The sequence below is a fragment of the Oreochromis niloticus genome, linkage group LG1 (genome assembly GCF_001858045.2).
Source record: "Oreochromis niloticus isolate F11D_XX linkage group LG1, O_niloticus_UMD_NMBU, whole genome shotgun sequence".
Classification (NCBI taxonomy): domain Eukaryota; kingdom Metazoa; phylum Chordata; class Actinopteri; order Cichliformes; family Cichlidae; genus Oreochromis; species Oreochromis niloticus.
Window position 1 is genome coordinate 35282255 of NC_031965.2, and position 12871 is coordinate 35295125.

A 12871-nucleotide genomic window follows, 5' to 3' on the forward strand; every position below is an offset into this window, starting at 1 on the left:
AACTACCCACATGTACTGAATAAATCAATAGGCTCACACATAACAAATCGTGTTTTATAAATAATCCATTCATATGTATCATATTCATAACAATGTTGATATTTGTAAATAAAAATATTACTTTTATTAATCATGCAACTTTCCCACACCTGTCATAGACATCCACATGACATCCAAAAAAAAACGACCCAGTCCAAAGTTTTAATGTTGAAAATCATACTGACATATTGATTGTTTTACTGAAAATGTGCTGGTGGTATACAGTAGCAAAATTACAAAACTTTTATTGTCCAAATATTTGAGTGTATATAATAAACCACACCATGTAATGTTGCTTAAAATGGATGCATTTACCAGTCGCAGCAGATGGCAGATGCTCTTCCATGAGCCTGGCTCTCCCGGAGATTTTTTCCTGTTAAAAGGGAGGTTTTTTTCTCCCCACTGTCATCTGCTTGAAGGTGTTTTTTATTTTTATTGTAATGTCTTTGCCTTACAATATAAAGCATCTTGAGACAACTGTAATTTGCTGTTATATAAATAAAATTGCATTAAAATGAAGTGAAGGTTTATACTGGTTTACTGATTAGTTTTAGTTGCATTAGTCAAGTATTACCTATATAAGAACATACCAAAGAATTACAACAAAAAAATGACTTCAGAAGTAGAAAAAAGTAGAAAAAACAACACCTCAACACCCTTTCACCTATTCCTCCAAACAGCAACTGTGTGGCCACACATATTCAGATCAATAAGACAAATAGGGCCAGTCTGGAAACAAAGAGTGTGCCGCCCAAGAACTCCATGAACCTATTTATAACTGAGGCTTTGTCCATTGGAATAATGATCCCACAGCAAGGCTGAGACATCTCCCCAGGCCAGGATCCATATTCCTGTTAAGGCTGCCACCTCTGCAGCCAAACACATGCCAGGAGCATGAAAATAACTCCTGGTTGTGCCCTCTGTCATGTCTTGCACATTATTCAAACATTCATTATGTGTGTAATCAATCTCCTGAGTTATGTAAAGATTGTTAGGTTGCAACTCACAAAAGTTGACTTCATTAAATCCGATAAGCTTTTAAACTTTGAATAGAAAGAAGATGTGGTCTAGAAGAGACAGTGATTTGGTTATTGAGGAAATAAATTCAAAATATCTAATTCATGCAGGCTAAGTAAAGTTAAAAGAAAATACATTTTAGAGGAATAGCTCAATGCAAATGCTTCATTTATGCACAGAGTAATGTGGTTTTCAGGGAAGACAAGGCACTTAAATATTAGTAAATTCGATAGATGGTCTCATCCACTGTGGTCCCTATGAGAAACCAAACACAGAAAATTGAATTACATACTGTAGGTTTTTGTCTTTATTTCCATAATGTGGACCTTTAATGGAATTACTTCACTAAGAGCAGAATTTTCATTTATCATTTGAAATTCAGATGGGTGCATTGTGGGGAAACTTGCTGACAAAATTGAAAAACATAAAAGTGAAACACAAGGCCGTTTCACCCCATTTAATTACAGACAGCAGCAGAGGACAGACGGGAAAAAAGGCATGCACACATTCAAACTGTGTAAAGAGGAATATTAAGAATGCATTTTTCTGACTTTTCTTTTTTTTTTTACAGGGAGGTGGAAAATTAAGACTAAGTATTCTGATCTCTATTATGTCGCTGTTTTGTTATGCTGGGGCAAACACACACTGGCAAGCAAAGTTATTGGATTTATAATGCATCAAACTAATATACTAGCACAGTATAGTCATTAAAGCCGAGGCCAAAGCTGTGACATATTGATCATGCAAGGATAATTCAGGGTTAATGTGTCTGTCTTTTCCTCTGGCGTTCTCCAAACAAATAGATTCTGTCTGAGATTTAAGTTGCTGTGATTATTTTTTTTCCACAAATTATTAAGGAGAAATTAGGCTAGTTAGCTGTTACTTTGCAAAAGACAGTTCTGGGGAATGTGTTTTGCAATTCCTTTCCGCTGATTTTGTGTAATCTTTCCTATTATTTTTACCGCAATCATCAGCTCATAAGAAACACTCTGCCATATCATTCTACTGTGGAAGCTTTTATTATAATCCTTGACATAAATTTGTATTAGACTATTAAAATACACAGAAGCACACTATACAAAAATGCAGACTGGTTCTGTAAATGAGTGTTTATGGAGCACAGCACACTGCAGGGACAGAAGCACTTTGCATACTTAGCCAATCAGTGGACGCTCACTTCAGCTCTGCTCTACCGCTCAGCGCACCAATTCATGGCACATTCTGCCGTCAACTAAGTAATCAGTTAGCACTTCCACCTTCCACATTCCCCATGCTGCATTTAGAGATAGTGTGCCATTTAGACCTAGAAGAAAACAATTAAAATTTAGATGTGGAGTTAAACTCTTTGTGCTTTCCTATGTGTCACCCTTGTAGAAATGATCACAGTGTTAAATGTTGTAATTCAGTGTGAAATCAACATTTGCCAGAGTTCCTTTTTCACATTCGGACAAAATCAAGGGATTCATCAGATTTCCTGTAAAAAGCAATCAACTGCAATTATCACAGCTTCATGTCTTGTAATTGGTGTCAGGGGAATGTTGCATGTTTCCCTTTCACTCTATTCAACCCATTAGAAATGAGATTTTTTCTTTTTAAAAATGCACAAACTAAGATGTTTTGCCCACTCAATCACAGATTCACTTCAATTTGAACTGAATAAAGCTAGCATGAAAGGGAGTTGATACATGTTCTGCTGTACAAGGAAATCCAAATAGATATGAATGATTCTAAATGTTGTACAAATTTTAAGCAAAAGTCAACAATTGTAGACTGCAAACACTCTCAAAGTCAATACTGAGTTTAGCTGTATTTAAATGAAAACAAAAAACAAAACAAAACTTGATATAATGATACCATCTGCTAACAGTTCAGGAAGGTTGATACATGGAATATATTTAGTCCCTCACATCCATCACATGATTCTATTTTCACTAGTCTTTTTATCATTTATCAATCAATGTGGCATACAGCAATAAACTGAAGGTGTGTCGGCAGTAAAACAAACTGACCAGGTTTCTTTATAGTTTAACATTATAGTTTATCTGAAAAAAAAGTGCTGGCATTTCCATTTCTAGGGTTGCTTTTCCCCCTCTTTTTCTCCCTATTTCTACAACTTTATAGGATTATAATTCACAAGTTATTAGTTCAGTTTGGCAAAACATAGTTAGTACTGGTAATGGCAAACGCATTTCAGTGTGGCAGGTGAAAGAGCTCAGTTTCAAATTGACTATTGCATTGATCACTGATGGCAGTAAACACATTTTGAGCTGACTGCATGTTAGCTTCATTTAAAAATGCTGCCTTAACTAACAAATTTAAAGATTTTTTTTCACATTGGATAATAATTAATTATTGCTTTGATGTTGTTTTGTAAGCCAAACATGACAAGCTTGAGGTCAGCAGTCTTTACAATTATATTGCACACAAAAAAGACCATTAATATAACCATGCAGTTTTATTACACTAGTGCAGCACTGATCCTGCAACTGAATGCTTATCATTCACTGCAAATACCTAGTTCTACTGTATTTACCTATGATGGGAAATTCCTTTATTGGTATTGAATGTTCTGGCTGGCTGTTTGCCCGAAGGTTGATACAGAATAGATGTGAATGAGGCTTTTAGAAAATGTGGGGATTTCTGGACGAGGCTACTGGCAGCCATCAATACCTGCATGCTGGCACCATAGTGACTGTTATGTTCAATATTAGATTTTCTGTTTCTTTTTACCCCATTTTTATTTTCTTTAATTATATTAAAAGATTATTACTCACAATGAAAAGTCAAGGAAAGTAGCCCAAGCATCAGACGAATAGTTTGTTATTCGTCTGATACTTGTGCCACCGCTTCATTATTTCATGGTAAAGAAGCTGAGTTCCTTTTTTCGACAGGAATAAATAAATATACTGATTCTTTCAAATGCTATAAACTTTGTTCAAACATAATTTTCTTTGATGAAAGAAGTATTGAATGTGTAACAATAAACCACAGTTTATTACCCCAAAGGTTTCATGTTTGTACTCAGTGATTGCCATCACACTCCGATTGCTCATGATAGCATGCCAAACTGACATCTGTTGAGTGGGAGTCCTACTTCTAGAAGTTTAGAGGGGCCTGTATGCCTTTAAAGTGGCCTTGAACTGTAAAGCAGAGAGCATGTTTTATTCAGATTTCAGACTGAGGTGGAATCGGGTTCCCTTCACATCCATCTGCAGCTGAGAGATAGCCAGGGATTGATGCACAATCAAGAGAAGTGGGTTTCAGTGTAGTGGAAATCATTTCTTTCTCTTTTTCTTTTTCTGTTTTTCTACTTCCTTTTCCTTTCCTTCATCTCTTTTAATACAAAAAATCTGTGCCGCTCATGGAGGTTCGTTTTTTTTTAGTTTAGTTTTTTTTTTTTTTTTCCCGCTTGTCTGCCTATCCTTACCTTTATTTCTCTCTCTCATGAACACCACTGTAGACAGTTCAAGCTGGCTTGGGTTACTTGGGGGGACAGGGTATGTGAGTGTTGAAAGAAAAGGGAGTTTTGAGTCTCTATTAGATGAGAGAGAGAAAAAAGAATGGAGCTGGAGGTAAGGTGGTGGTCTAAGCGAGAAGGAAAAAAGAAAAACAAAAAAGAATAGAGGAGAAATAGAATAGGGAAGGAAAAAGGAGCAATGAAGACCATACAAGGCGAGAGCAATTGTCCCCAGAGACATAATTAGGTCTAAGAAGGCTAATGATTGGACATAAAATACAACCTCTCTTCCTGTATTAACACATAACCTCTTCCCTCCACTGCCAGGGGGATGGAGGACCCTATAATCACTTATCTAGTGTCACATCTCTTCTAAAGAGGCTGTGCAAAGGGCTAGGACAAGATGCTTTGAGGTAAAAAAAAAGGAAAAAAAAAGTCAGAATCAAAAGCTTCCAAGTGGCAAACATATCTACGGAAAAACTCTAGCTGTGGTGTTCATTTTTTCTCATCTTCAGCCACTAGAGAGTTTATGAAACAAGTGAATTGTCAGACATATTGCCTATATGTCTGACAAATTAGTAAGCCCGCCCTGTCTTCCTATGAATGAGTTTTAAATCTGGCTGTCAGCTCAGTTCCTCTGCTCCCCTGCTGTTTTGTTGCATGGAAGGTACCAGCCATTTGCCAGCTCAGCAGGGTGCCTTTAGATCTGTCTCCCGATGGCCATATTGGAAAATACATGATCTCAGGGTGAGAACATATTTGTAATGATTAAAACATGCCACAGTTATAAAAGATTCAAATCAATTTTTTGAACTTTCAATCTGTTTCATCAATTCCTGGTTGTTAGTGGGATTTAATAGATTTTTTAATGATGCATGGATCGGAGATGAGTCAATACAGTATTTGAAACAAGCTGGTGTTGACCTGAATACTGTATGCTTTCAGGGTCAGCGGAGCAGAGAAATTGTAAACTTGAAAAAACTTGTTAATTCACCGTTGAGTGTCTCTAGATGGCAACATTTGGCCTAAAATAACCTTAGCTCTCTTCCTCTATTTTTTTCTTAGCCTGCTATCACTTCATCTCCATGTCTGCTCTTTGTCTCGTTCTTCAAATACTTCTCTTTCTGACTATCCCTCCCACTATCTCACCTCCCGCTGACTTCGTGTCCCTTGGTCCTGTCACATCTTTCTCTCTCCCTCTCATAAAATACAATATTTATCTCAGTCTGTTTGAGTTCACTCACCCTTATCATTGGGTGTGCTCCCAGTGGCTCTGAGGTGGATTAGTCGAGGACTCATTGACATTACATTGGCCATGAAATATGCATATCACGATCAAAGGTGATGGTGTGCAAGGCAGCATTTCTACAAGAGCTCACAACCTGGAGTTTATGTGCTTCTTGAAACCCTAAGCGCATATGGACCATTTTGTCCAAAGCTGCAATTTTACAAATAAATTACTTATTTAAAAATAGTTTTAGGTGATGTGAAAGGGTTTTTGTGTTGTCTCTGAAGACTGAAAGAGAGAGAATGGATTAATGTATTTACCATACTCATGGAATACTGTGATCTGGAGGCTTTGGTTTTGATTTGAATATAATGGTATTGATTGCTTATAACAGAGCCCAGCTGGAGATTAGCTGCAGTCATCTTTTTTTTTACCTGAGGCTTTGGATAGAGAGGCCTGCATGCCAACTCTTTTATTTCCCACATCAAAACAACTCACAGGATGAATAATACATTTGAAGGGAAAGAATATTACATTTGAACCAACAGGATTACAAGCTAGGGAACATCAATATATACATATAACTCGTGAAACCATTTTCAACAAAATAAATGATCAAATAAAATGTTGGGCATGTAAAGTCAGATTAGCGTAGTAATTCATGTGGGTATCATATGTCCATGAAGTACATATATATGTATATAGTGGTTAATGGATCCAAGAGCACAGTAACCTAAGTAAGAGGCTAAAGAGGCTAAGAAAGAAAGGGTCTTGGACAGTACCAGGCCCTGACGCGATTCACACCTACTGGCTAAAGATGCTAACTACACTTCATCAATCTCTAGGAGCACAAACGAACAAGCTGCTTATGCACAATACTCACCCTGAATGGACAGTCCTGATCCACAAGGATCCCCAAAAGGGACTGGGCCCATCCAACTACCTCCAAATAACCTGCCTCAATACCACATGGTATTTCCTGTTAGGCATCATAGCATAGCACAAGTCATCATCAAGTGTAAGATTTAGCAAGGAGATGCTCTGTCCCCACTGCTGTTCTACATAGGCCTGAACCCCTTCAGTGAGATCACTGACAAGACTGGCTACAAAAGACAACTACAGAATAGGCCAGTCATTAGCTATCTCCTCTATGTGGATGACTTCAAGCTGTATGCCAGGAGTTAATAAGACATTGATTCACTGATCCACTCCGCTAGGATCTACAGCAACAACATCGGAATGTTATTCGAACTGGAGAGGTTTAGTCAGATGGTAACAAAAGAGGGAGTAGCCAGTAGTCAGAACTGATTGCAGTTCCAGTAGGCAACATTGCAGACATTGTGGACAGTTACGGGTACCTGTGAATCCCACATGCACCTTCCATCCCAAACACCTTCCTAAAAGTTAAACTTTTGTCTCATCAGTACACAGACTTTTTTCCCCTTACATTTTCCCCTTACATATATTGTCTAAACTTTCTCGACCTGGAAAAGTTGCAGCACATAGCAGATTGCACCCATCTCTCATAAAAGGCAAAAAAGGCATTTTGAGTCTCTTGATACAACTAGATAAATTCACTCCATCACATGTTGAAGTGACAGTGTGGTAAGTCATTTTGTCCTGACTATATCAGCTCTATTCTTACCACTAGGGATGGGTATTGATAAGATTTGCACGATTCCGATTCCATTTTCGATTCTGTTTAACGATTCGATTCTCTTATCGATTCTTTTTAAAAAAGGAGAACACTAAGGTCGATTAGCTTAGAATTTTGTTATATCTTCTCTTTGAACAAGATAGAAATTTAGGAGTAACATGGCCTTACAAACCCAACAGTGAGATCTTAAGAGATCCACAGCCTACGGCTCTTCAATGGGGTGTCACAGGGTCCCCAGGAAAAAAAATTGTAAATGTAAAATAATAAAATAAATATTCTTCTGTAGCAATAACAAAGTATAACATAAATTATTCTGTAGCAAGTACACAAGAATATCCAGTAATGTCCCTGCCTACAATTAAACACATTCACTTACCGAAAATCGGGGGCATCTGCTGTGGCAAATGGGTGACCACAAACTTAGTCACTGCTCGGTGACATTCGACTATCCTGGCCTGAAAGGAGACGCTAACGGTAGACTGTGTAACATGTTGAGCTATGTTTGCATCAGCCACTAGATGGCACTGTGTTGCTGCAATGTGTGTATTCTACTGGCGAGCAAGAAGCTCGAGGAAAAAAGGATAATAGGAAAATAAAGTGGAATCGGAGCAGAGATCGGTGTGTGCGTGCATTTAATAAGAAGCTCGGTATACAGACAAAGATAATACATGGTGTCAGAGTAGCGGTTTTCTACGCAATCCCTCGCCGTCGGACAGCGCAGACATGGAGGCTTACGGCGTTCCCACACCGCGCATGGATTGGGACTCTAGCAACCTGCCCGAGGCATGGCGGCGTTTTAAGCAGCACGCCGAGCTAATGTTCGCTGGTCCTCTTCGGGGGAAGGAGGAGGCAGACAAATGCAGCTACCTTCTTCTATGGGTCGGTGAGAAAGGACGGGACGTCTACAACACGTGGACGCTCACTGCAGACGACTCCCGAAAGCTTCAGACGTACTACGATAAGTACACTGATTATATCACACCGAAAGCTAACCCAATCTACGCCAGATATAAGTTCCATGAAAAGATGCAGGGTGAAAATGAGGCGTTTGAACAGTTTATTACAGAGCTGAAACTGCTTGCTAAAGACTGTGGGTACCCAAATACAGATGAAATGGTCAGGGATCGCATCGTATTTGCCACTAACTCGCCACACGTCCGAGAAAAGCTACTCAGCCAAGGCGCAGAGCTCACGCTAGAGAAAGCTATAGATATAGCACGATCACACAAGCTAGCAAAGCAACAGCTAAGATCTATGGGCCACTCCAGGGGCCAAGAAACTGTGCACGCCATCGGCAGGAAACCGCACAGACAAGAAAATGAAACAAGAAGCGTGAAACCAAAAGGACACGCTAATGTAACGCTAAAAACGTGCAGCTATTGTGCCGGACAACACAGTAATAAAGACATCTGCCCAGCAAAAGGGAAGCAATGTGCAAAATGCAAGAAAATGAACCATTTTGCAAGAGCATGCAGGTCAAAACTCCCTTCGCAGACAAAAGCCCACCTCAAATCAGTACACACTGTGAGAGAGAACATAGAAGTGACAACTGAGGACACAGATGAGGAGCAAGACTGTTTCTACATTGATAGCATCACCATAGAAAATGAAGGAAGAAATGATGAGCAAGCATATGCAGACATGCAACTTTGTTTCCCCCCACAGGCAGTGAGGTTTAAAGTTGACACTGGGGCACAAGCAAACACAATTCCAGCCAACATGTTCCACACACTCTTCCCACATGTGGCACTGAAGCCTGTCACACACAAGCTCACAGATTACGGGGGACACTCACTCAGCGTGGAAGGGAAATGCCAGCTAAAATGCAAACACAAAGACAAAACCCGCACGTTGGAATTCCATGTTGTTAACACAAGCGCCCCACCTGTATTAGCAATGAAAGCTTGCCGTGACCTTAACCTGGTCAGGATCGTGATGGCAGTGACGGAGGAAAGAAACAAGACAACCAACAGTTCGCAGGCAATACTAGACGAGTATGCTGATGTATTTAAAGGGATAGGAGAATTTCCTGGTGAATGCAGTTTCCATGTAAACCCAGACGTCGCACCCACAGTCAGCCCACCTCGTCGGATTCCCATCGCTCTGCGAGCCCGACTCAAAGACGAGCTTGACAGCATGGAAAGGAATCAAATCATATGCAAGGTCACAGATCCTACGGACTGGGTGAATGCACTTGTTGTCGTGGAAAAACCCAAGACAGGCAGACTCAGAGTATGTCTGGACCCCAGACCCCTCAACAAGGCTATACAAAGACCCCATTACCCTCTACCCACCTTGGAGGATGTCACCACAAAACTTGCTGGGGCCAAGTATTTTAGTGTTTTGGACGCCAGATCAGGCTATTGGGCCATTAAGCTAAGCCACGAATCATCTCTGTTAACCACATTTAATACTGTGTTTGGCAGGTACCGCTTCCTCAGGCTGCCTTTCGGCATAATCTCAGCCCAGGATGAATTCCAGCGACGTGTGGATGAGACCTACGAGGGCCTGAGGGGCGTGGCAGCCATTGTGGACGATGTGTTGGTCTTCGGAGCAACCAAACAGGAGCATGACGACAACTTGAGGGCCATGCTGCAGCGCAGCAGGGAGAGAGGTGTAAAACTGAACCCTGACAAGTGCACCATCTGCGTCAAAGAGGTCAGTTACTTCGGTCACACATTGTCACACGAAGGACTAAAACCAGATCCACAAAAAGTAAAAGCAGTCCAAGACATGGCGCCCCCACAGAACAGGGCAGAACTGGAAACAGTGCTAGGGATGGTTAATTATTTAGCAAGATTTGCCCCACACCTGTCAGAGATAAATGCGCCACTCCACCAGCTGTTAAAGCAGGACAGTGAGTTTGTATGGGACAAGAACCATGACAGATCCTTTCAACAAATGAAGGAGCTGATCACTAAAGAACCAGGCCCAGTTCTCTCCTTCTTCAACCCCAAGAAAGCGCTACGACTCCAGGTTGACGCATCCAAAAGTGGCCTCGGTGCTGTGATGCTGCAGGACGGCAAGCCAATCGCCTACGCATCCAAGTCACTTAACAGCACTGAGCAGAACTATGCCCAAATAGAAAAGGAGCTGTATGCTGTTCTCTTCGGCTGCAAGCGGTTCCACGAGTACATGTACGGTCGACATGTGACCATTGAATCGGACCACAAGCCACTAGAGTCCATACTCAAAAAACCACTAGCATCAGCACCACCACGGCTACAGAGGATGATACTACAGCTGCAAAAGTACAACATCAGCATCATCCACAAGCCAGGGAAAGACATCCCGGTAGCCGACACGCTCTCCCGGAAATCCATAGAGTTCCACGATAAATCACTATGTGACGGGATGGATGCGCAGATCCACTCAGTCCTCAGCAACATGCCTGTCAGCGATCAGAGACTCTCAGAGATAAGAAACGAAACAGCCCAGGACCCTCAGCTCAACACTCTGAGAAGGACCACATTGAGTGGGTGGCCGGATAAAAGGTCTCAATGTCCGCCTGACATCCAGGAGTTTTGGAACCACAGGGATGAGATCTCACTGATAGACGGGATCATGTTTAAAGGTGAGAAAATGATCATCCCAAAAAGGCTCAGAAAGGACATGATAGATCGGATTCATTCCAGCCATATGGGCATAGAAAAGAGTAAAAACAGAGCCAGAGACCTTCTGTTTTGGCCAGGCATGGGAAAGCAGATTGAGGAAGCAGTCGGAGCCTGCAGCACATGCCAGGAGAGACAAACTGCTAACCCCAAGGAACCCCTTCTGTCACATGCAATACCAGAACGACCGTGGCAGGTCATAGCCACCGATCTGTTCACTTGGAACTCGGAAGACTACATCATCATCGTAGATTACTACAGTAGATTCTTCGAGTTGGAAAGACTGCACAGCTGCACTGCGGAAGCAGTGATCCACAAACTAAAGTCAGCCATGGCCAGGCATGGTATTCCAGAGTCAGTGATTAGTGATAACGGCCCGTGCTATGCTTCAAGTAAGTTCCAACAGTTTGCAAAGTCATGGAGTTTCACCCACACCACTACTAGCCCCCATTACCCACAGAGCAACGGCCTAGCCGAAAAGACAGTCCAGACAGCAAAAAAACTACTGGGCAAGGCCAAAGCTGAACATAAGGATCCCTACTTGAGCCTATTAGAATACCGGAACACCCCTGTGGACAACTTAAAGTCGCCTGCACAACTACTCATGAGCCGGAGACTCCGCTCCATCCTCCCTGCAACACCAAAACAGCTGGAACCCCAAGTAGTTTGCCAGCAAACAGTGCGTGAGAGGAGAGAAGTCTGCCAGCAGCGCCAGCAGACTTATTTCAACAGAGCAGCCCGACCTCTGCCTCAACTATATCCTGGCACACCGGTCCGGTTCCGGCAACAAGATGGTTCCTGGAAACCAGCTGTGGTCACACGTTGGGCTGACACGTCCAGAAGCTACAACATAACCACAGATACAGGACAAGTTTATCGCCGTAACCGCCGACACCTCCGCGAAAGCAGAAACAGCGTAGGAAGTGAGGAGTTCATTCAACCGACAGTCAACAGCAATGACAGCGCTGTGGTTTCCCAGCCCCCGCCTGTGGAGCCCCCTGATAAAGACATTACAACACCCGGATACACAACTCGATATGGGCGTGTTACTAAACCAAGACAGGTTCTGGACCTGTAATATTGTAAAGGGTGCAGGCGGATCGCTGCCCTAAAAAGGAAAAAAGGCTGTTCACATGTTTGTTGTTTCAATGATGTCACTAAATGCATCTGTTTATTATGGTAATGATGTAGCCAGTATTGAGCCGAATGCTATGTTATTAATGGATGTTACTCAGGATGTTATTCCCGTAATTTCGGTTGCCTTACAAATTTTGCAAGCCTGAGTTGCTTTGTTGTTTTTTTTAAGAAGGGAGATGTAACATGTTGAGCTATGTTTGCATCAGCCACTAGATGGCACTGTGTTGCTGCAATGTGTGTATTCTACTGGCGAGCAAGAAGCTCGAGGAAAAAAGGATAATAGGAAAATAAAGTGGAATCGGAGCAGAGATCGGTGTGTGCGTGCATTTAATAAGAAGCTCGGTATACAGACAAAGATAATACAGACTGCAGCGAGAACTGCCAGCCAGACTCTGTCTCTCTCTCTCATCATGGTCACCTAAATGCACAGTAATGGCAGGTTTTGTAATAAAACAGATCGCGCTAACATAATATGCACTGTTAGTTGATTATTTACCTGCCGCATTAACGGGAGAGGACGTGCAAACGTTACCGCTGCTGCTGGGTTGAGATTCACGAGTCCGGAGCGGAATTAAAAACACGACATTCATTTACGGTTATCGTGTGTTTTGTGAGCAAATGCTTTTGCATATTCGTAGTGTTTCCTCCTTTAAATGAAATATCTACTTTGCAAGTATTGCAAGTTGCCCCGTTGTCATCCGTTCTCGTAAAGTATAACCAAACTT

The 12871-nt window shown here is 41.6% G+C and overlaps 1 long non-coding RNA gene across 1 annotated transcript; it reads right to left on the reverse strand.

Moving 5' to 3' along the window:
- Nucleotides 1-482: 482 nt before the first annotated feature.
- LOC112847128 (uncharacterized) lies at nucleotides 483-7817 on the reverse strand. The gene is made up of 2 exons (XR_003220493.1): nucleotides 7775-7817; nucleotides 483-2359 (listed from the first exon to the last, which is right to left on the reverse strand). It is a non-coding gene; the product is annotated as an uncharacterized LOC112847128 (long non-coding RNA).
- Nucleotides 7818-12871: the final 5054 nt, after the last annotated feature.